Source organism: Mustela putorius, unplaced genomic scaffold (genome assembly GCF_011764305.1).
Source record: "Mustela putorius furo isolate JIRA1106 unplaced genomic scaffold, ASM1176430v1.1 tig00003898_pilon_pilon_pilon, whole genome shotgun sequence".
In the NCBI taxonomy this organism is placed as follows: domain Eukaryota; kingdom Metazoa; phylum Chordata; class Mammalia; order Carnivora; family Mustelidae; genus Mustela; species Mustela putorius.
The window spans coordinates 21,358,467-21,382,903 of NW_025422047.1; the positions used below are offsets into that span (position 1 = coordinate 21,358,467).

Here is a 24,437-nt window from a genome sequence, read left to right on the forward strand (position 1 = left end):
TGTATTTAAAAAAAAAAAATCTTGGAGACAGTTAAGGAAACCACATATGTATTGGGCATTAGGGGACTCCAAAAAAATCACCATTAATCCCACTACGTGTGACAGTTTTGCTGGAGCACACAAGAAAATGTTCCTGCTCTCTAAAAGACAATGTGGAATCCCCAGAAGTGTGAAATGCCAGATATCTGCAACTTACCCCAAAACACCTTAGAAAAAAAAAAAGATGGAGTAAATACACAAACATGAACAATCATTAAATCTAGATAATAGACATTTTCCCATATGTTCAGAAACCCTCATAAGGAAAATTCTTAATGAGGAGTCCAGCCAAAATAATAATCAGCATTTCATCCCTTACCCAAAGGTAAGCCTTCTTTCCTCTCTCCCTCTGGCTTCTGTTCCCCCACCTCAGCCTAGCCCTCTGCCAGTGATCCACAAACCCTGACCCAGCAGAGCCTCTCTACTTTCCACATGGTCTTCTTAGGGGGAGAGTAGTTCCAGCCTGGTTTTCCCTCTGTTGAGTGGCAAACACTTGTTCCATGGAAAACCCTCAACTCTCCAACAAACCCTGGAAATACAGGCTCCCTGTTCTGTCCCACACGAAGCTTTAGCCTTCTCAGGCCCAAGTGAAGCAATCATGAAAGACCACCCCTCCAGGTCGTCTTGGAACATACACCAAGCCCACGAGGATGTGGTGGAGGCCCCCCTCTCAATATTTGTGGTTTATGTTGGAAAGTGGCCTCCTGTCCTCTCCTCCCTGGAGATGGGGGAGTGAGAAAGTACCAGCATTCTCTGAAGAAATCTTATAAACCCTCCCAGTATACGTCTTGGATAAGACACCCCCCCACCATGATATTGAACATATCTTAGTATTATTTAACTTTTACTTTCCATCAAATGCATTTAGAGTTTCATGCATATTTACACAGCAGGGTTTATGACATTCAACTCCATTTTGTTTGTAACTGTGCCAGAGAATGTTATTTTATTATCTATTGTTATGGTGATTTAACACAACAAACATTTCTTTTCTCAACAGCTTCTGAGAGTCAGGAATCTAGGACTGGCTTATCTGGGGGGTTCTGGCTCAGGATCTCCTGTGAGGCTGCGATCAAGATGTAGGCCAGGACTGTAGTCATTTGAAGGCTTGCGTGGGCCTGGGGGTTCCACTTCCAGGAGGGCTCACTTACCTGGCTGAGCCTCAGTTTTTCTCAGGTTGTTATCTGGAGACCTCCATTTCTCACTAAGTTGTCTGTTGTAAGCTGTCTCCATAGGGCTGTTCAAAATATGGCAGCTGGCTTTCCCCAGAGTGGATGATCTGAGGGAGCAAGAAAGAAGCCATGATATGTCTTATGACCTAGCCTCAGAAGTGACACGCTATGCTCCTGCCATATGCTATCAATCACATGGACAAAAACCATGGTACACGGAGGAGGAGACAGGGGTGTGACTACCTGGAGGCAGGGACCACTGGGTCTATTTTAGAGGTTAGCCACCTTACCTATTGATGTCATCCTGCACGTGCTCAGAGCTGTCAGTGTAAGCTGTGACCATGGACAGTTCCCCACAGAGTCGGATACCACGTTGGGGAGATCCCTCTAAGGTTTTGAGTGTGGCCCTTGGTCACTGGGTACCAATACCTTAGTAAAGTCTGTGTCTCTCAGAGGTCATAGAGATAACAGCACCATCACTCTCTTCGTGGTGAGTCAGGGCCAGAGGATATGTTTTCCAGACAGACCCTGTTCTGTGCTTCCAACCTCTTCTCACAGCACCTGGTGCTCTCTTGTGCCCCTGCCATTGACTCTCTTACAGCAAAAGGCCCTGAAGGACCCAGCATGCAGAAAGAACTAAATTCCAGCGGGGATTGGGCTCAAATCTGGGTGCTCCAAACTGCTCCTCCCCACCCCAAAACACAGGAATAATATTTATCTGCAGTGATCAGCATGAGAAATGGGGACAAGGTGAAGAGGGGAGCTGCACTTGAGTTAGGGCAGATGGTGTCTATTTTCCTGTTGTACAAGTGAATCCTAGCACAAAGAGACTTCAGTGGATGAGAAGAGAAGGCACCAAAAGCAAAGCTAAAGACGACACACCCTACTCCCTACTGAGGGCCTTCAAGGGATCTAGAATTCTATGGTCCTGCCACATCAAGGACCTGATCTCTTAGGAGAAGAAGGGGGTGAGAGAAAGGATAATTTCTTTCCTTCTTTCTCTTTCTTTCTTTCTTTCTTTCTTTAGATTTTATTTTTAAGTAATTTCTACATCCAGCATGGTGCTCGAACCCACAACCCCGAGATCAAGAGTCATAGGCTCTACTGACTGAGCCAGCCCGGCACCTCAAGGAAAATGGCTTTTTGAGTCTATCTAGTTAGCACACTTATGAACTTAAAACAAATTCCATTTGGGTTTGCACATGAGGTTCTTGCAATTTTGGTTTGTGCAAAGTAGCTTCCCTGGGGGAAAAATTGGAACTGAGAAGTAGTAGGGGCTGGGACGGTACTGCCTGTGGGGAGGGGCAGTATTGTGTGAGAGCAGCTCTTCGACTTTGTTCCTTCTCTGCCAAAGGCTTACCACGTCCACGCTCCGGAATCTAATTTACCAACTCCCAAACTCAGAGAGATGGCATTGCTGTTCTTATTCTATGGGTAATGAAACAGGCCCTCCAGAGGACAGATAACTCCCTGGATTTTAGATTTTATGTATTTATTTGAGACAGAGAGAGTGTGCACAAGCAGGGAGAGCTACAGAGGGAGAGGGAGAAGCAGGCTCCCAATGAGTAGAGTGCCTGATGTAGGGCTCCATCCCAGGGCCTGGGATCATGATCTGAGCCGAAGGCACCCACTGAGTTATCCAGACACCCCTCCCCAAGTTATTTATTTATTTTTATAGATTTTATTTTATTCATTTATTTGACAGACAGAGATCACAAGTAGGCAGAGAGACAGGCAGAGAGAGAGGGGGAAGCAGGCTCCCCGCTGAGCAGAGAGCCCGATGCGGGGCTCGATCCCCTAAGATCATGACCCGAGCTGAAGGCAGAGGCTTTAACCCACTGAGCTACCCAGGTGCCCCCTCCCCAAGTTATTCTTAAAACTCGAGAGGACATCCATACCGAGACAAAACTCACATCCTGGCAGCTGCAAAATTGTTTCCCCACAGCCGAAACTGGATTTCTAGCAGGGCTGGCCACTTTCCTTACAGACCATTATCAGCTGTCCCTTCTTAGCAACACATTCCAAGTGACTACACTCTCTAACCAGAAATGAAAACGCGATATGAACAGATTCACCCACTTTGTGGGTCATTCTCATTTCGTATTCTGCCCTCCACTAACAGTGGGCTTACTACCATTCTACCTGTGGCTGCAGGGGCCGGCCACTGTGTAGTTTCCACAGGGGCCATTCCCACAGCAGTCACGGGGAAGCCAGAAGTAGGAACGAGGTGTGTCCTTTCAAACAACATATAACTGGATTAAAAAAAAAAAAAAAGCCCATGTGAGACCCCCCCATTTTTTAAAAAGTGAGTTTAGTTTGTAGTTTTTTTTTTTTTTTTTTGCCAATCCTGTTGTATGTGGACATACTTCTTCTTTTTCAAGGTTTTCTTCCCCATTTCTTTTCTCCTTTCTTGCCTTTTGAGGTTTCCTTGGTTCTTTCATTGGTTAGAAGGAGGACATTGTATTTCCACATCCATTTTTGTGGCTAGGTGGAATTTTTTTTGTTTAATAGGGGCGCCTGGGTGGCTCAGTGGGTTAAAGCCTCTGCCTTTGGCTCAGGTCATAATCCCAGGGTCCTGGGATGGAGCCCTGCATCGGGCTCTCTGCTCAGCAGGGAGCATGCTTCCTCCTCTCTCTCTCTCTCTGCCTACTGGTAATCTCTGTCTGTCAATTAAATAAATAAATAAATCTTTAAAAAAATAATATGCACACTTAACTATATCTTTCAATAAAAGTGTAAAGTTCATCAAAATGGTAATCCTTCTCCTCCTCTAAAGACATAGAATGCCTTATTTTCCCACTGCTATTTTTCTCCTACCCTCCCTATTGTCATTGTCTAGTATTTTAATTCCTCGATGCTTTTAACCTCTCAATAGTTATGATTTACCACGCATCAAGGATTAGACTTGCCAACGTGTTTTATCACTCTTGGCCCATTACTGCTTCTTCTAGGCCATTCTTCCTTTCTGGTTCATTTCCCTTTTTTTGCTGAGGTAATACTCCTGAAATGCTGTCAAGTTGTTCTTTTTCTTCGGTGTTCTGTGATAAAACCCTGATGTCTCCAGCCAAGATGAGGCTTATCTTTAATTACGTTGCTTAATATTGGGTGTATCCCTTTAATGCTAGAAACCTCAGCCATTATTTCTCAACAGGGCAATGTCATAGAAGTGTTGGGAGGTGGGGACAACATGACATAGGATGATCAAGGAGAGGTCTCTGAGAAGGTGATATGGGCACTGAGATCTAAATGATGAGGCAGAAGGAAAAGCAAATTTAAGAGTTTGGTGGGATTCGGGAATTGAAGGAAGGCCCCTGAGTCTGGGCCTGGGGAGTGAGGGGTGTGGCAGAAGATTAGATGAGATCAGAGAGGGAGGGCTCTCCGGACACTTCATGGGAATTTGAGTGGAGAGATGAAGGAGTTTGGCACGAGCTTTTACGGTAAAGACACCTAACTCTTCTCCAGAGCCCACTGATTCTTTCCTAGGGTCCAAGTGGTATTATTTGCCTTACAGTTAGGTGTGACCATCTAGCCGTCTCCTCAACAACGGGATGAGAACAGAAGCGATGTACACTACTCCCAGTCTTGCCCTATAAAACATTCCCACAAATTTTCCTCTGTGCTCTTTTTGGTCTCTTGGGATGGAAGCAACCATAACAATCATGAAAGCTACATGTTAAAAAACCAAACCAAACCAAACCAAAACAAAAAAAACAAAAAAGCTACATGTTGTAGATGATGGAGTTGCCATTAGGTTGGTTGCCCAAGTGATTTTCTGGAGTGGAACTCCCATCCCCATCCTTGATCCAACCATCCTGACCTGGAACAGTCCTGCATGGTTTAATGGGAAAGAAACCAGCATCTTGTTCTCCAAACCCTGGACTGTGTGTTATTACAACCAAGCCTGGTGAATGCTGCCCAGAGGACCTTAGCAAAGAAAGCTGAAGTCCTGTGCATCACATGAGGGCAGGCTTGAACGTTCAGAGTAGTCTTAGATTTTATAGATTAATAGTGTCAGAGACAGAACAGCTTGCTGAGGGGGTGCTGCTCTTCAACACATAAGCAATAACAACACAGAGGAATTAGCTGTTCTTCCCAAAGACCCTTGATGGCAAAAACCAGATTATAAACCAGAGCTCCAAGTTTCTAGTTCAGGTTCTGTTCTTGGGACAACAGGAAGGGAGGTGGGGAGAGAGGTAAGGAAGGCTGCACTTGCGTTCATTGGCCACCTGAGGGCTATGCTCGTCACTGGTGCTTTAGGACAATTCAGCAAGAACTTTCTTTAGACAACTGTGCTCTCCCTTCCTGTGGCTGAGGATACTTACGTCCTGCAATGATGCTGTGGGCTCTGTATCAGTTTAGAGTCTCAGCAGGAAACTGGGAACAACTCAAACTGGGTTATTGTGAATAGTCCTCTTATTAAACTCCCCTCAAAGGTATGGTGGGATTTAGGAAACCGAGTAGGATGGTGTAGTGCCCTGGGGCCTATGATGGTGGAAATCATTGTCACGCCTAAGTCTGAAGGGGTATATTGATTTTACTAGTGGTGCTGTAACAAATGGCCACAAATCTAGTACTTGAAAAAGCACAAATTTATTCCCTTACAGTTCTATGGGTCAGAAGTCTAAAATGGGTCTCACTGAACCTAGCCCTAGTGCCATGTTTCTTTCTGGAGACACCGAGGAAGAATAATTTCCTTGTGTTTTGTAGTAGCTCTTTCTAGTACTGTACTAGTGCCTGTACTCTTTGGTTCTTAACCCCCTTCCAACTTCAAAGTCAGCAATGGCTGGTCAAGTCTTCCTAATGATGCCATTTCTCCATTTCTGACTCTTCTGGTCCCCTCTTCCACATTTAAAGGACCCTTATAATTACATTGGGTTAAACTGGATAATTCAGGATAATCTCCTTATTTGAAAGTCAGGTGATTGGCAATCTTAATTCCATCTGCAACCTTAATTCTCACCTTGTCATATAACCTAACATATTCACAGGTTCTGGAAATTAGGATGGGGACAGCTCTGTGAGGTCATGTGACAGGAGTATGACCTTTCCTAGAGAACTGAGTCCTCCAAATTAGGAAAGGTAGATATCACCTGGCCAGTTTTCTACCTGGCCACAGGGGACCAGGAAGCAAAGGAAAGATTTATTGCACTCGTTTGGTAATCGGTCCTGATTAGCATGAGGAGCTAGGGTTGCTTCTACACAAGAGGATAGTAAATAGAATTTCCAGAACTCAGGGCATTTATTTGGGCATTTCTTAGTACTCCTATGTTCTATAATAACCACAGGAATCACAGGAACTGCAACCCACCAAAGCTGGGAAAATAAAGGGCCCAAAGGTCTGGGTTTCTCTACCAGACAATTAACTTGGGCCAACCTAAATGCTGTCAAGAGATGAGGGAAATTTAGAATGGGTGTAGAGGAAAGAGAGAGTGAATATCAGGTATGACCAGGGACAAGCTCCGACGGCAAGCACTCTTGTTTCTGAGTTCTTCCAGGAGTATGCAACTGGGTACCACCTTGAGGGGCTCTGTGACTAATTCCTATGTAGACCTCTCTCTAGGGCAAGATGTAGGGCATCTTGTACTCCCCCCAAAATGAAATCTCTACCGTATAGCGCAGGAGTCAATACAATAAAGAGAGTGGATTGGAGAGATAGGAGGGGTGGGTTATATCTGATGCAAATCTATGTTCATCTGTAGATTTCTTCAGCACCAACAGCCTTATGGACTCTGCTGACACTACTAGAGGCTGACCATCACTCTCTCTGGGAACACTTGGTCTTTTACCTTGACTGCTGCTAGGCTGAACATCCACGAGCCCTGAGTTCCTGACTCCTTCCACAACTTCTAGACTTCAGTGAAATGCCTTACTGATTCTCATATAGAAAAGGCCACGTGACAACACCTGAACTGTTGAGTCAACTTTCTGCTGACTGAGTCTCCGCTAATGAAAACGGGAGATGGCAGGGAGATTGCAGATACATTCCCCTTCTTCCTCCTTCCCGTGGCCTACTCTGAAGTGCCATTTCTCTCTGCAGCCTGTTTGGAGCGGAACCATATGCCAACCAGACTTGCTTGCTGAGTCACCTGCTGTGATCTTGGAGGCTTCTCGTGAAGTGTCAGCCAGAATGACAACGTACCATTTCACACTTCTTCATGCCTTTCTTGCTTGGCTTCCCCTTTCCTTATCTTTGCTGCCCTGCTTATGAATCCCAAGTGGAATGGTTAATTTAATGTGTCCATTTGTCTGGGCCATGGTGCCCAGATATGTGGTCAAAACTTTTTCTGGATGTTTCTGTGAGGGTGTTTTTGGATGAGATGAACATTCAGATCAGTGGACTTTGAGTAAAGCACATTGTCCTCTATGTGTGGATGGGCCTTGTTCAATCAACTGAAGGCCTGAATAGAACAAAAGGCTGACTTCCTCCAGGCCAGAGAGAATTATGCAGCAGACAGCTTTCGAATGTCAAATGTAGCATCAAGCTTTCCCTGGCCTCCAGCCTGTTGGCCCACCTTGCAATTTTTGGACTTGTCAGCCTATAATTTCAAGAGCCAATTCCTTAAAATAAATCACTTTCTTTATAATTACATAACATATTGGTTCTCTTTCTCTGGAGAACCTTTCTTTGCTAATAACATCAAGGAAGGCTCCAGCCCTTTCATCCTTGCTTTAGCCTCTTTTTTTAGAGGGAATAAATCCAGCTAAGACAAGGTACCTGCCTTTTATGGACCTGACACCTCATCTCCATCCCCATGTGAATATTAAAACCGAGGCCCTAGACTCTAAGGGCCAACCAACCTCCAGGTCCATACTGACTGCCCTATTGTCTTCATCTTTCTTACCACACTGGCTTTGGGTTCCTTATTTCCCTCTGGGACTTGAGAATTTCCTATTATTTATTATATTCCTATTATTTTATAATAAAATTCCTTTTTATTAATCTCTTTTATTTTATTCCTCAACAAATATTTTCAGTATTATTATACACTATTCAGTATCTCTTTATATTTGTAGCAGGAGGGTAGCCCTGTCTCTATACAGCATATTGACTGGATTTCCTCATGCAATTTGTCCTTACACATATGAAATTGTCAAACAGTAACAAATTCTTCATATGTGTGTGTGAGGTTCACAATTTCCATCATATGGGGATTTGATTTTGCTGACCACTTCACTAGTTTTGGATAGTTATATTGGTTTTCCTTTTTACTATTAAAATTCATCTTATGGTGAATATATTTATGGATAAAAACTTTCAGTATTTGGTATTATGCCCCTAGTAGAGATTCCAAAAAGTAGAATCACCACATCAAAGAATACAAACATTTTAAAATCCAAATTGCTCTCATTAATTATGCCTCCATGTGACTTCACTCTAGACATCTTGATTGAAGTTTAGCATTGACGTGTCTCTTGCGACTTTGATCTGTTCCTTGAGGTGAATTCTTTAGATAGCTACTCTCATTCATTATAGATTTCTTTTTACTAGTTTAAATCTCAGAGGGCAGTCATCTGCAAGTTGTATCTTTCTGGTTATAAAGACACAGTTATGTTCATGAACAAAATATTCTGCATAGTCTTAACATAGCTCTTATTTTGAATTACACCTTAACGTTAGGATACGTGTGTGGACATTTCCCTTTTGCTTCCTAGAAAATAAACATTGTAACTGGCATGGTTAAGTGTCTGAGCTCTGGGGTCAGACCTGCCAGGATACAAATCACAGCTCCACCGCTCACTTGCTTTGTCACTTTGGCAAATCATTTACCCACACTGAGCTTTAGATATTTTATCTGTCAGATGGGAGTAACAATAGTACCTAACTCAAAAGGCTGCTATGAGAATGAATTGAGATAACAAATCTAAAGCCCTGGATACACACAAAAGAAAGCACACCATCAGCCTGCAGGAGTGTAGCTGTTATTAACAATTGGACCTCAGCTCCTCATGGACCTTCCCTGTGGCCCCTGGATCCTGGGGGCAGACAGCGGCTGTGGGGAAACTGGCTCTCCCCCCAAGGGCTCAGTTTGTCATCCCCTCTATTCTATTTCTAACAGCACTTTACAGATGAACTAAGTGTAACATAATTATTTGTCTTATTCTATTTTCCTTTTAGCCTTAAAAAACATTTTTTTTTTTTTTTTAGTTTTTTAAGAGTTAAAATATTATAGGGACACCTGGGTGGCTCAGTCGGTTCGATGTCCAACTCTTCATTTTGGTTCCTGTTACGATGTCAGGGTCCCGAGAGCGAGCTCTGCATCGGTCTCTGAGCTCAACAGGGAGTCTGCTGGGGATTCTTTCCCCTTCCGCTCCTCCCCCTGCTCTCTCTCTCTTCCTCCCTCTCAAATAAATAAACAGATAAACTCTTTTTTTTTTTTTTTAATGCTAAACCATTATAGACTAAAGTCCTTTTTATCTCGGTTTTTTAATTGTGGTATAATACATAAAACTTACTATCTTAATCATTTTTAAATTTTTTTTAAAAGATTTTATTTATTTATTTGACAGAGAGAGATCACAAGTAGACAGAGAGGCAGGCAGAGAGAGAGAGAGGGAAGCAGGTTCCCTGCTGAGCAGAGAGCCGGATGTGGGTGATCCCAGGACCCTGAGATCATGACCTGAGCCGAAGGCAGCGGCTTAACCCACTGAGCCACCCAGGCGCCCCCTATCTTAATCATTTTTTAAAAAGATTTATTTATGTATTTATTTGACAGACAGAGATCACAAGTTGGCAGAGAGATAGGCAGAGAGAGAGGGGGAAGCAGACTCCCCGCTGAGCAGAGAGCCCGATGCGGGGCTCAATCCCAGGACCCTGGGATCATGACTTGAGCCAAAGGCAGAGGCTTTAACCCACTGAGCCACCCAGGCGCCCCTATCTTAATCATTTTCAAGTGTACGGTGCAGTGGTATTAAATATATTTACAATGTTGGGTAAGCATCATGACCATCCATGTCCAGAACTCCTTTCATCTTGTAAAACTGAAACACTATGCCCATTGTCTAATGGCATAACTCCCATCCCCCTCTACCCTACCCCTGGCAACCAACATCCTACTTCCTGTCTCTATGAAGCTGACTCCTCTAAGTACCTCATATAAGTGGAATCATACAGGGTTTGTCTTTTTCTGACTGGCTTATCTCACTTAGCATGATGTCTTTAAGGTTTATCCATATTATAGCATATGTCAGAGTTTCCTTCCTTCTTAAGCTGAATAATATTTCATTGTATATACTTACTATATTGTGCTTATCCATCCACATGAAAGCCGCTTAGACAACACTCCTACTCTCCAACCCCTCTCCCTCACACCCAAGATGACCACACTCATGATTTAGGTATTCCCTCCAGATTTAAAAGCATTTTTTAAAACTTTTTTTTAAAGATTTTTTTTTTTTTAATTTGACAGAGAGAGAGAGATCACAAGTAGGCAGAGGAGCAGGCAGAGAGAGGGGGAAGCAGGCTCCCCGCTGAGCAGAGAGTCCGATGTGGGGCTCAATCCCAGGACCCTGAGATCATGACCTGAGCCGAAGGCAGAGGCTTAACCCACTGAGCCACCCAGGCGCCCCTAATGATTTTGCATTTACCCATGCTGATATATATGGATCTAGTTACTCCATTTTCATACTGCATAATTTTCCATTTTATGTATATATTCTTAGTTTTATTTACCCACTTTCCTATTGATCCCTCGGATTTGAGCCCAGTAGCTTTTGTTGGCTTTCTGATACTCTAAAAATAAATTAAAAATTATATGTCCAGTTTTTTTCTAGTCCTTAGAGGGAGAGCTGGTTCTGGCTTTGTTTTTAGCTCTTCACTCTGCAAACCAAATATTCAAGAATATATCCACAGAATTCTTTACAGTGTCAAGCTCCAGATAAACATCAATAAAATTTTCCACCAGAGAGAGAGAAAATCAACTATGTTCTCTGACTTCAATCCTGTAAAATTAGAAATAGAAATAACTAACTTCATTTTTTAAAAGATTTTATTTATTTATTTGAAAGAGAGAGAACATGAGTGGAGGGAGGGGCAGAAGGAGAGGCAGACTCCCCTTTGAGCACAGAGCCGGACACACTAGGCTGGATCCCAGAATCCCAAGATCATGACCAAAGCAGAAGTCAGACGCTTAATTGACTGAGCCACCCAGGTGCCCCAGAAATATCTGACTTTAATGAGCATTTAATAAGTACTAGGCATAAATCTAAATATTAAGCTACTAAATCTCATTTAATCAGCACAAAAACCCCATGAAATAAGAATAGTATTATTACCATACACAAATGAGAAAAAGGCAATGAGATGATTTGCCCAAACTCTCATAGGGTTTTTGTGGTGGAACAGGATTCAAAACAGAGCAGTGGTCTGATTCCATGGTGCTTAATCATTTCATGATAATACTATTTTGAAAGTAGAATTTAAAAAAAGAATACTTGCAAATTAAAAGTGAAAGGGAGAATAAGTGAATTGGAAAACACTTTAGAAGATTCTGAAGTATGGGGAAGCAAAAAGAAAAGAAAAGTAGACAAAGGTAGACTGAAAGCCTCGAACTACATCTACTGGACAACAGGAATCCTAACTTTACCAAATGACAGTAAATGGAAAGGGAAGATGTAGGTAGAGTAAACGTAAATGTAAAACATTTACATAGTAAATTTACATTTACTATTTACTATATAAATAAATACTATATAAATATATATAAATAAGTACTATATAAATAAGTTTACTATTTACTAAATAAACATTTACATAGTAAATGTAAAACATTTTCATAAATGTAATTCTGAATCGGCAGTGAATTTCTTTCTTTCTTCTTCTTTTTTTTTTTTTTTAAAGATTTTATTTACTTATTTGCCAGAGAGAGAGAGCACAAACAGAGGAAATGACAGGCAGAGGGAGAAAAAGAAGCAGGCTCCCATTAAGCAGAGAGCCTGATGTGGGACTCGATGCCAGGACCCTGGGACCATGACCTGAGCTGAAGGCAGAGGCTTAAACTTCTGAACCACCCAGGCGCCCCAGGCAGTGAATTTCTTATTAACATAGTTGGTGTGCTATTTTGAAAGTGAAATGAAATCTTGAAACAAGTGGTATCCAAAATAAGGTGCATGTGCCCCTGAGGGCCAACAAAATCATTTCTTTATTCCCAGAAAGAAAGCATCAGGATTTGTCATCTTTACACGAAATTTATCTATTTTTATCTTTTTGTATATATTTTGTAATTTATATAATATGTTGGAAAGTGACGCATGTCTATAATTTATAAATGAATAAATAAATAAATATTACAGAGGGATGCTCAGTATTTATTCATTGGATATTTGAAAATTTTGGGCACCATTTCTAGACAAAATAACAAACAAGACTGGGTTGGGATTTATTCAGTGGGAAATAAAAGTATGTTAATTTGGGAGATTTTTTTCTGTGAAAGAATGGAAATACTGAAAAAATACAGAATGTATTAGAAAATTTTATGGCTGTATGTCTGTTGAAATTTAAGGATACTGACCAAAATTAGTGTAAATATCTCATACCTTCTGAACAAGCAAAGGTAAAAAGATATACCTTTATCAATCTAACATTAGTCAAGAAAGGGGGGGAGCTAAGAATAAGGAATAAGGATGTAGTGCGGGGGGGTTGATTGATAGCCCCCCCAAAAGATATGATTATATCTTAATCCCTGGAATTTGTAAATGTGACCTTATTTGGAAAAAAAGTCTTCGCACGGGGTGCCTGGGTGGCTCAGTCAGTTAAGTAAGTGTCTGCCTTTGGCTCAGGTCATGATTCCAGGGTCCTAGGATCCTGGAATTCTGGGATCCAGCCCCACATCATGCTCCCTGCTCAGCAGGGAGCCAGCTTCTCCCTCTCCCTCTGCCACTCCCTCTACTTGTGTGCTCTCACACACTCTCTCTCTCTCTGTCAAATAAATAAATAAAATCTTTTTTAAAAAGTCTTTGTACGTGGAATGAAGTTAAGGATCCCTAGATGAGATCACCCTCAGTTATCTGGCTAGGCCCTAAATCCAAATCCAATGCTAAGTGTCAGACACACAGGGAGAGGACTGCTGGTCTGAGGAAGACAGAGGCAGAGATGGGAGAGATGCAGCTGCAAGTCTAGGAATGCCAATAGCCACAGGAGCTAGCTGAGGCAAGGGACAGACTGTCCTCAAGAGCTTCAGGAGGGAACCTGGCCCTGCTAACACCTACATTCCAGACTTCTGGCCTCCAGATCTATGACAAAACAGTTTCCGGAGTTTTTTACATTCACCCCTTTGTAGTAATTTGTCATAGCAGCCTTAGTAAACTAGTAATAGATGATCAACAGAAAATGCAGTAACATTGGGTAGAAATAAGTCCACATTTATTGATCATTGCGAGCAGGTAAATGAATCTATTCAGACCAGCAGATCGGATTAAATAAAGCAATACAAAATCCAGTTATAGGCTGATGACAAGAGATGGAGGGGAAAAATGGCTGCAAAGGTTGTAAATATAAGGATGGAGAAGATAGAGTAGCCAATTATTTTTTATTAATTATTTTTATTAACATATAACGTATTATTTGCCCCAGGGGTACAGGTCTGTGAATTGTTGGGCTTACACATTTTACAGCAAGAGTGGCTAATTATTAACTGAAGAAAGTTGGAGTGTCAATATTAGGTCAGACCATATGAAATTTAAGACAAAGAGCTAATGAGAATAAAAGCGCCCATACATAATTATCCAGAGAAGACTCTACTAAGGGGGCTTTATTTATGTGTAAGTAAAGTTAAAACAGAAAGTCAAGCTGGAGGAAGGTAGGCTAGGCTAAGGCTTATTTTCCTAATGCATAGAGAACCTCTACACAACAATAAGAAAAAGACAAAAACTCTTAGGGAAAAAATGGGCCAGGGATACGAATAGATGTTCCCAGAAAATGCTCAACTGCAGCAGTACAGAAAGAAATAGAGTTAAACTATGCTGAAATACCATTTTTATCTAATTAACTCATTTATTGAGACATTTTTATTTTAAAACATAGTTGACATGTAATGTCCTATTAGTCTCATGTGCACAACATCATGACTCGATGATTCTGTATATTATACTCGCTCACCACGGTAAGGGTGGTCACTTTCTGTCATTAGAATATTACTGACTGTAGTCTCTATGCTGTACCTCATGACTTACTTGTAACTGGAAGTCTGTACCTCTTAATCACCTTCCCCATTTTAAAATGATCTGAATGGTAAAGATCCAATAAGTTGATTGAACTCTGGGTTAGCCGGTAGTTAGGATGTGATGAAACAGGCCCTCTCACACATTGTATGCAGCAGTGTAAATCTATAGAACATCAGACAATTTGGCAATTTGACAATATGGAATAAAATAACACAAGCATAATCCTTTTGACCGACAAATTTCACTTCTCCTAATTTATCTACAGATACAAACAAAACGATGTATGAAAGAAGCTATTAATTATACTACTATTTATAAAAGCAAAAGATTGATTACAATTCAGTGAACAGTCATAAAATACAAATGCTGTGTGCAACTATTAAAAAGAATGAGGATTCTCAGTATGTAGTGATTCATGATCATCTCCAAAATGTATTATTTATTAAATGAAAGGTAGGACAGCGTGTACAATATGCTGCTCTTTTATAAGAAGGAGTTACAACTACCTAAGTATGATTTATACATAGTTGCTCATACACGCACAAAGTCTTGCTGAAAGGATAGATAAAAAGACAACTGGTAACATTGGTTGCCACTGGAGGGGAACTAAGAGGCTGGCGCAGTGGAATGGGAGGGAGACTGGAACCAACAAACCAAACAATAGCTATCTGAGACCAAACTACCACCACCATCCTCTCATCTCCATAGAAAGAAAAAAAAAACTATAGAGATAATTGGCAATATTAAGAGCTGGGTCTTTTAAAATGACTAGTAAAGGGCATCATGGTGGTTCATTCGGTTAAGCATCTGCCTTTTGCTCAGGTCATGATCTCCGGGTCCTGGGACTGAGTCCTGAATCGGTCTCCTTGCTCAGCATGGAGTCTGCCTCTCTCTCTCCTCTGCCTCCCCTCACTCTCGAAATTGCCCCTCCCTCCTTCCGCCCCCATTCATGGTCACGCATGCCCTCTCTTGCTTGTTCAAATAAATAAATAAGATCTGAAAAAAAAAAATAAAATTACTAACAGAATAGACAAATGAGGGGCGGGGCTGATCAAAGACATGAGAGAATGTACAAATAAGATTTGGTGAGATGTGTCCATTCTTGGTCCCCACCTATTATGTGTCAAGGCTGTGGATGACTTCAACGTCATTTAGAATGGGGTAAGGCATAGGCTTTCTTCTAAGGCCAAGTTGTCAAGAGAAGGCAGGAATGCCCTCATCATCCCACAGAGGCATGCCAGGGATTGTCAAGCCACTAGTGTGCACCTGCTTCCCAGTGAGGGTCCTTATCCCCTTGTAACCTTCCTTTCCTTCTGAAAAGCACAAATGTAGGAACAACCTTATCAGTGAGAGGATACACATATTGTTTGGCATCAGGAAAACTTGAAAAAGTAAAAAATTATTAGAGAAAACAAATGAATAACTAATCAAACTCTGTTTTCCTGCCCCCTCTCAATAAAAATACCAGGACAAGATAGTTTTAGAGATGTGTTTTTTCAACTAGAAATGGATCATTTAAAAAAATCCAGACAGTTTTGGAGGAGAGACAGAGAGGGAGGTGGGGGGGGAGAGACAAAGGGGGCGGGGGATGACGATACTCATTTATATTCCCCCCAGTTTTGATATATTTGAGTTTTCATTTTTTAAAAGATTTTATTTATTTATTTGGCAGAGACAGCGAGAGAGCAGGGGTGGTGGAAGAGGGAGAAGCAGGCCTCCCGCCTAGCAGGGAGCCAGATGTGGGGCTCAATCCAGGACCCTGGGATCATGACCCGAGCAAAAGGCAGCTGCTTAACAACTGAGCCACCCAGGCGCCCGTTGAGTTTTCATTTAATTCGATTAAAGTATTTTCTAATTTCTCTTGTATATCACTGTCGATGTCTGGGTATTTAACAGTGGATTGTTTCATTTACAGATGTTTAGAGATTTCCCAGTCACCTTTGTTATTTACTTCTAGCTTCACCCCCATTGAGGCCAGAGGGCATACTTGTAATATTTCAGTCTTGTTCAAAGAGTTGGGGTTGTTTTCTGGCCCAGGATATGGTCTATCATGATGAATGTTTCATGTGTGCTTACGAAAAACAAGGTATATTCTGCTCTTGTTAAGTGGAGTGTTCTATACGTGTCAGTTAGGTCAAGCTGGTTGACGGTATTGTTTGTATCTGTAGATATCCTCATTGATTTTCCATTTACGTGCTCTATCAATTACTGAGAAAGGAGAGTTGAAGCCTTCAACTATAAATGCAGATTATCCTGTTTCTCCTTCTAATTCTAACCGTTCTTGCTTTATCTATTTTGAAGTTCTGTTTTTAGATGCATACACTTAGGAGAGTTACATCTTCTTGCTAATGTGATCCCTTTTTCATTATGTAATGTTCCTCTTTATCCCTGGCAATAGTCTTTGTTCTGAAGTGTACTTTTTTTTTTTTTTTTTGTACTAATATAGCTTCTCCAGCTTTCTTTTGAGCATTGCTTGCATGATCTCCTTTTTCCATCTTTTAACTTTTAAACCCTTTCTTTCTTCAATTTCAGAGTGACTTTCTGGTAGACCACGTATTAGCTGGGTCATGTTTTGTATCGAATCTGACAATCTTTGCTTTTTAATTGGGGGTTCTCTCTGCTCCTGTCTCTTTCACCAGCACTTGGTGGAAGGCTTTGGAAGAGAGCTTGTGAGTGAGTTCAGACTCTCTTGTGTCTGGGTGTTCATGGTTCCAAACCAGTGGTTCTCAGTCAGGAGCATTTTGCCCCCAAAAGGATATTTGGTAATGTCTGAAGACGTTTTTGATGATCACAATGGGGCGGGGGGAGGGGTGGTTACTACTGACATCAAGTAGGAAGACACCAGGAACACTGCTAAATATTCTACAATGCCTGGGACAGCCTTTCACAAAAAATAATTATCCTGCCCAAAATGTTAATAGGGGTAATGCTGAGAAACTGTTCTAAACTGCATGTTAGCCCACACTCAGTCTTAAAGAATTCATTAAAATTTTAGCTGCTTTCCTCCTACCCACTTTTATGGCAACCTCTTCTTCCCCTACTTTGACAAAAGTGAAACAGTTCATGTGTCCCATTTTTCTTCCACCAGTCTTCTCAGTGTTCAACATTCAACTCACATGGTTGCCTCTGCTTTCTGATGGTGTCTAGGAAAGTTATGATTCTGTAGATTATCTATATTTTTTTCATTGCTAGGGTGGGAGTTGATATTTTCTCGGAGCTTTGTACATTCTAAGAGGAAACTAAACTTCCATTCGGTTTTAATTTAATTTAATTTTTTTAAAGATTTTATTTATTTATTTGACAGACAGAGATCACAAGTAGGCAAAGAGGCAGGCAGAGAGAGAGGAGGAAGCAGGCTCCCTGCTGAGCAGAGAGCCTGATGTGGGGCTCCATCCCAGGACCCTGAGGTCATGACCTGAGCTGAAGGCAGAGGCTTTAACACACTGAGCCACCCAGGCGCATTCAGTTTTTAAATAATCAATTCTAAACCAGGAAAAGGCCAACTATTGACAATTTCAACAAGGAACGTAGATGGCAAAAATTCCAAAGTGGTAGTGATAGTATATACATAATAGAAATTTACACACAAAATAAAAATGTATATACAAATAGAAATTTATCTCATTAATGTTCAGAGATAAAAGGGTTAATCATTCATTCCATTGTTTCCTACAGATAAGTCCTTTCTTCATACTGAAATCTGATGACAATTAAATTCTGATATTTTTCCAAGCTACTGTATGAAGAGGAGGCCATCGCTATACAGCATACTGCAACATAAGGACTCTTTGATCACCAATTCTGGTGCAGTGCTATATACATAATAAATCATGGACATGCAGAGTTTATCCCAAGAGTACAGGATGTTCACCAGCAGAAAATGTATCAGTATAATCCAGTTCCTTAAGAGACCAAAGGACCAATCCATATAATCATCTCAATAGAAGCAAAAAATTTCTTCCTATAGAATTTAAAATCTATTCAGAATAAAAAAAAAAAAAGCAACTTGTAGCAAACTAGGACTAGAAGGAAATTTTCTACTCTTTTCTTTTTTTTAAAAGATTTTATTTATTTATCTGACAGAGAGGTCACAAGTAGGCAGAAAGGCAGGCAGAGAGAGAGGGGGAAGCAGGCTCTCTGCTGAGCAGCGAGCCCAATACAGGGCTTGATCCCAGGATCCTGGGATCATGACCTAAGCCGAAGGCAGAGACAACCCACGGAGCCACCCACCCAGGCGCCCTAGAAGGGAATTTTCTTAACCCAATGTAGAGTCCTACCAAACATCTATAATAGATATAATTTAAAAGTGAATCCTAACTATATTCCCATGGGACTCAGTAATAAGAAAAGGATGCCTGCAGCACTCCTACTATTCAATCTTATACTGGAGGTTTTAATCAATACAATAAAATATGAGAAGGAGGTAAAATGTAAGAATTCATAAGAATGAGAAAAACTCAATATTCATCAATGCATAGAATCTAAGACAAGATATTAGAACTAATAAGTCAGCAGTTTGCTAGCTGCAAGTTCAACATGCAAAATCAGTAATGTTGTCCTACAACATAACCAGTTAAAAATGTTAGAGAGAAAAGGGTACCATGCATAAAATCTATCAGCTATCTAAGAATAAAAATAACATCGAGTTTGCTCTATCTTTACAGAGAAACATATAAACCATTTTGGAAGAGCAAAATGAAGATCTGAGTAAGTGGAGAGATCTCCTACATCTGAGGAGGCTCAGTAACACGAAGATGCCCATTTGTTCCCACTTTGATCTATGAGGTAGGTCCATGTGATTCTGATCCAAATTTCAATAGTTTGTTTTGTGTCTCAGTGCAACTCATATGGAAGAATGAAACTTTAAGAATAGCAAAAACAGGGGCGTCTGAGTGGCTCAGTGGGTTAAGCCGCTGCCTTGGGCTCAGGTCATGATCTCAGAGTCCTGGGATCAAGCCCTGCATCGGGCTCTCTGCTCAGCAGGGGGCCTGCTTCCTCCTCTCTCTCTGCCTGCCTCTCTGGCTGTTCGTGATCTCTCTCTGTCAAATAAATAAATAAATAAATAAATAAATAATCTTAAAAAAAAAAAAAGAATAGCAAAAACAATTCTGCTCTTTGCTATTTGTCATGATCCCAGGGTCCTGGGATGGAGTCCCACATCTGGCTCCCTGCTCAGTAAGGAGTCTGTTTCTTTCTCTCCCTCTGCCCCTCCTGCCAGCTTGTTCTCTCTCTCTCTCAAAGAAAATATAATCTTTAAAAAATTAAAAATAAATTAGATCCCTACTTCAAACCATATACAAAAATAAATTGAAGTTGAATTAAAAACTACATTTGAGGGGCGCCTGGGTGGCTCAGTGGGTTAAAGCCTCTGCCTTCGGCTCAGGTCATGATCCCAGGATCCTGCGATCAAGCCCTGCATCTGGCTCTCTGCTCAGCAGGGAGCCTGATTGCTCCTCTCTCTCTGCCTGCTTCTCAGCCTACTTGTGATCTCTGCCTGTCAAATAAATAAATAAAATCTTATACAAACGTAGTGATCCAAAGGGGCACGTGCACCCGAATGTTTATAGCAGCAATGTCCACAATAGCCAAACTATGGAAAGAACCTAGATGTCCATCAACAGATGAATGGATTAAGAAGATGTGGTATATATATACAATGGAATACTATGCAGCCATCAAAAGAAATGAAATCTTGCCATTTGCGACAACATGGATGGAACTAGAGTGTATCATGCTTAGCGAAGTAAGTCAAGCAGAGAAAGACAACTCTCACATGATCTCCCTGATATGAGGAAGTGGTGAGGCAACATGGGGGCTTAAGTGGGTAGAAGAAGAATCAATGAAATAAGATGGAATTGGGAGGGAGACAAACCATAAGTGACTCTTAATCTCACAAAACAAACTGAGGGTTGCTGGGGGGAGGGGGTTTGGGGGAAGGGGGTTGGGGTTATGGACATTGGGGAGGGTGTGTGCTTTGGTGAGTGCTGTGAAGTGTGTAAACCTGGTGATTCACAGACCTGTACCCCTGGGGATAAAAATATATGTTTATAAAAAATTAAAAATTAAAAAAAGGACTACATTTGAAAATGCAAAACTAAAACTTTTAAGAAAAATAATTTGTCCATTTTTTCATTCATTCAACAAATATTTACTGAGCTTCTGTTATATACCTAGCCTAGTGCTATATACTTAGCTTAGTACCTAGTACCTAGCAGTAAATAAACAAAAGTCAATGTTCTTGTGATGGTTTGCATTCCCAACAAACAAATAGGTACATGCCAGGTGATGCTAAGTGCCATGGGGAAAAAAGAAAGCAGGATAAGGGGATAGCGTATAGAGAGGGGCTTCTATTTTATGGTGGTGGCTGAGGAAAGCCATCCTGATAAGATGAGTTTGGCATGTGGATATCCAGAAATTTCTGCCTGGTCATTGAGGAAAAAGAGGGCCACTGTGTCTGGAAGAGGTAGGGTGAGGAGAAGAGTGACAGAAGAGAAGGGAAACAGGGTAGGTAGGGGCTGGAAAACCATTGATAAGGACATCTGAAGGATGTGGGGAACCACTGGAGGATTTGAGCTAAGGAATGGCAAGATACAGCTAACAGTTTATAAGGATCACTCTAGCTACTGTGTGGAAAGTGGACTGGAGAAGGATAAGGGTGAAAGGGACAGAGTGTCCAGTTAGTAGGCTATTCTAATTGTCCAGGCAAGAGACGATGACTTGTTTCTGGATAATGGTAGTGGAGGTAGTAAGAAGTGCATGTGTTCTGATGTATTTTGGAGGTTGAGAAGATATAATTTGCCTACATAGGATGGGAGAGAAGGGGAGAGGTCAAAGTGTGGAGATACCAAGGCCCCCATGACTGGGTTAATGGTGGTGTTTTTTTAATAAGATGAACCCTGTAGGCGGAGTAGGCTTATGGGAGAGCACGAAGAACCTGGTTTTGAACATCTTAAGTTAGAGATACTTATCAGACATCAAGTATAAGTGTCAAGTAGTAGGCTAACCAGTATATGAGTCTGGAGTTCAGGCAAGAAGGTGAAGCCACAGATGTCAATTTGAGAGCAGCCAATCTATAGATGATGTATGAAACCATGGGCTGGGTGACATCCCTGAATAAATTAATGTCCATAGAGGAGAGGAGGTCCCCAGGGTGCTCCAGTTTTAGACCTGGAAGGGAAGAGAAGGAACCAGTAAAGGAGCATTCAATGGGATTTGAAGAGAACCAAAGAGAAGGGGGGTTTCTCAAGAAGGAGGGAGCAATTATGTCAGATGCTGCTGAGAGGCTGAGTGAGATGAGGACCGAGCATTTATTGTTTTGGCAAAGTGGAGGTCATCCACGGCCTTGCTGATCGTTTCAGTGAGTGGTGGTTATGAAAGCCATTGGGCCTCATTTCAAGAAAGAACAGAAGAGAAAGGGGAGACGATGAGTATAGATGATCTTTTTGAGTTTTCTTCTAAAGGGAGGAAGGGAAATGGGATAGGAGTTGAGGGACGTATTAAGGGAGTTCAGGGTTTTGTTTTTATTTCTTTTAACATAGGAGATATACAGAGTATACGCTGATAGGAATGATCTAGTACAGACGGATCTTTGAGGAAGTGAGAAGGAATGCAACCCAGGGCAAAAATGGAGGTGTTGGATTTGCATGGGAACACTGACACTTGATCAGCTGTAACAGAAGGGAAAGCGGAGAATACTTTTTAGATTGGTAATACTTTTTAGATTACTTCTATATGCTCCATACAATCAGAAGCAAGGATCATCAATTAAAAGTGAGGACATGGAAGGCTTTGGAAATTTGAGGGAAGAGGAGAGGTTATGAAATGGTTGTCTATAAGATTATGAGAGAGTGAGTCAATTAGGGAAGTGGAGCTGAAGGACTGAAGGACAGCCCTGAAGACCCTTCTAAGGTTAGTGGTCGTGAATATCACCATGCTTGTGTGTTGTGCCCTAGCAAACATCATTTGCTGATGTGCTAATGGAGAGTTGTATTTATTCGGTGTTGGGGTTCTTCCAGAAAATTCAAGGGAGAAAAACAGCAAGAGAACAACCACACATACAGGGAAGTGACTGTAATGATGGAATGTGGATTCTAAGGCAGATAGGGGAGGGGGTTAAGGACTCTAAGGGGTGTGGGATATTAAAAACTGGCAGGTCAATAGAAAGCAGGTTCTGTAAGAGTTGAAGAATTATTGAAGTCAGGCATGGGAAGCAGTGTGTTGAAACCCAAGTATTGAACATGGGGATGTTTGTCATCAAGAGAAAGGAGGGAATGTTGATTATTGGTAACTGGCAAGGTCTCAGGCATGACTGGAAGCAGATGACTTGGGAAAGGGTGAAGACAGGATCCCTGGGAGTGAGGGGGCCAGGAACCAAGAAGATCATCCTTGTTATTCTTTGAAATCCCCAGTAATTGAGTATTGGGAAGGAGACAATGAATCAGGTGCTAAAATCTTCAAAGAATGAGGAGTGAAACCTGGAGGTCAGATGACTGCAAAAAGTAGGGGAAAAGGCAGTACTCCACTAAAATTCACACTCAGGATATGCAAATAACCCTTAAAAATCAATAAGAAACAGACAAACAACTCAATAAACAGTGGACAGAGAATGACCGGCCCATGAATTTAAAGAAGAGGAACGCTGAATGGCTGTCAAGTGTGTAAAGAGGACCAACTGCTTGGGTAATGAGGAAAATGCAAACCACAATGAGATGCTATTTTCCATCTATGAGGATGACGAAAGTGGAAATGTCTGAGAGCACAAGCATTAAGAATGACATAGAGAAATAGGCGATCTCCTAGGAGTATAAATTGGTACAACAGCGTGGGAAAACAGATTTGGTAATATATAGTAAAGATCAAGATGTGTGTGTGCCCTTTAACCCAGACTTCCCCTTCCAATAAAACTCTACAGGAGAGTTCATACTTATGTGGTGCAAGGAAATGTGCACAGGACATTTACGGCAGCATTTTAGGTGATAGATAAAAATTAAAGCAACCCAAATGTCCACCAGCATGAAAATACATAGTTGTGTGTGCTCATACAGTGGGAACACTCTCTTCTGTGCAGTGAAAGTGAATGGACTAGAGATGTATGTGTTGTGGTTGAATTCCAAAAACATAAATTTGATGAAAGCCAGTCAACTGCAGTATGGTAGGTACAATGTGGTAATATCATTTTTGGTAAAGCCTAAAAACAAGCAAAACGATACCCATGATTTATGGATGTCAGTGTAATAAAAATGTAAAAATATGGGCGCCTGGGTGGTTCAGCCAGTTGAGCATCTGCCTTCCACTCAGGTCATGGTGCCAGGGTCATGGGATCGAGCCCTGCATTGGGCTCCCTGCTCAGTGGGGAGTCTGCTTCTTCCTCTAGTCTTCTTAGTCTTCCCTCTTGCTCGTGCTTTCTCTGTCTCTCTCAAATAAATACATAAAATCTTTAAAAAATAAAGAACAATAAATAAAATATAAAAACGAAAACGTGGACAAGAAGGATACACATAACTTTAGGATGATTGCCTCCTCTGGGGAGAGTGGGGAGAGGGCAGTAGGATCTTGGAGAGGCACAAAAGGGGGTTTTTACTCAATCTGTTATGTTTTACTTAAAAAATATGAGCTAGGGCAAAATGTTAACATTTGTGAAATGTGGGTGTTGGCTGTATGACCCCGTTCTTTGCCGTTTGTTTGGAATATTTCACAGTAGAAAAAGTCCATGGCATATGTAAGATGACAGCATTTTCAGAGATCAGATAAATACATTTTTAAGGCTCATGTAATCCCACTGTTCAGTGTCAGTCTGTCAATTTGTAAGTACTTCTGGAACACCTAAAAATTGCATAACAATGCCCTCAGTATCGGGACAGCTGCAGATGATGAGTAGAATTTCCAAACAGATGTCAGAAATATAAACGTGCCACTCATAGAAACATATAATTCATCATAACAAATGTGCATCAAGAGGAGATGGTACTGGTAGCTTTGTCTAGAATGGGCTGGAATTGACAAAAACCTCCTAAAATATTTCTCTGTGGCCATAGCTCTCCAGTGCTTCAATCTGTGACTCTGCTTCCT

General features: G+C 41.3%; 1 long non-coding RNA gene across 1 annotated transcript in view; it reads right to left on the reverse strand.

Moving 5' to 3' along the window:
- LOC101670020 overlaps positions 1-24,437 on the reverse strand; it is a 180,132-nt gene that overhangs the window by 9,620 nt on the left and 146,075 nt on the right. The window contains exon 5 of the long non-coding RNA XR_001179939.2: positions 1,191-1,318. This is a non-coding gene — a long non-coding RNA (uncharacterized LOC101670020). The remainder of the gene's footprint in view (positions 1-1,190; positions 1,319-24,437) is intronic.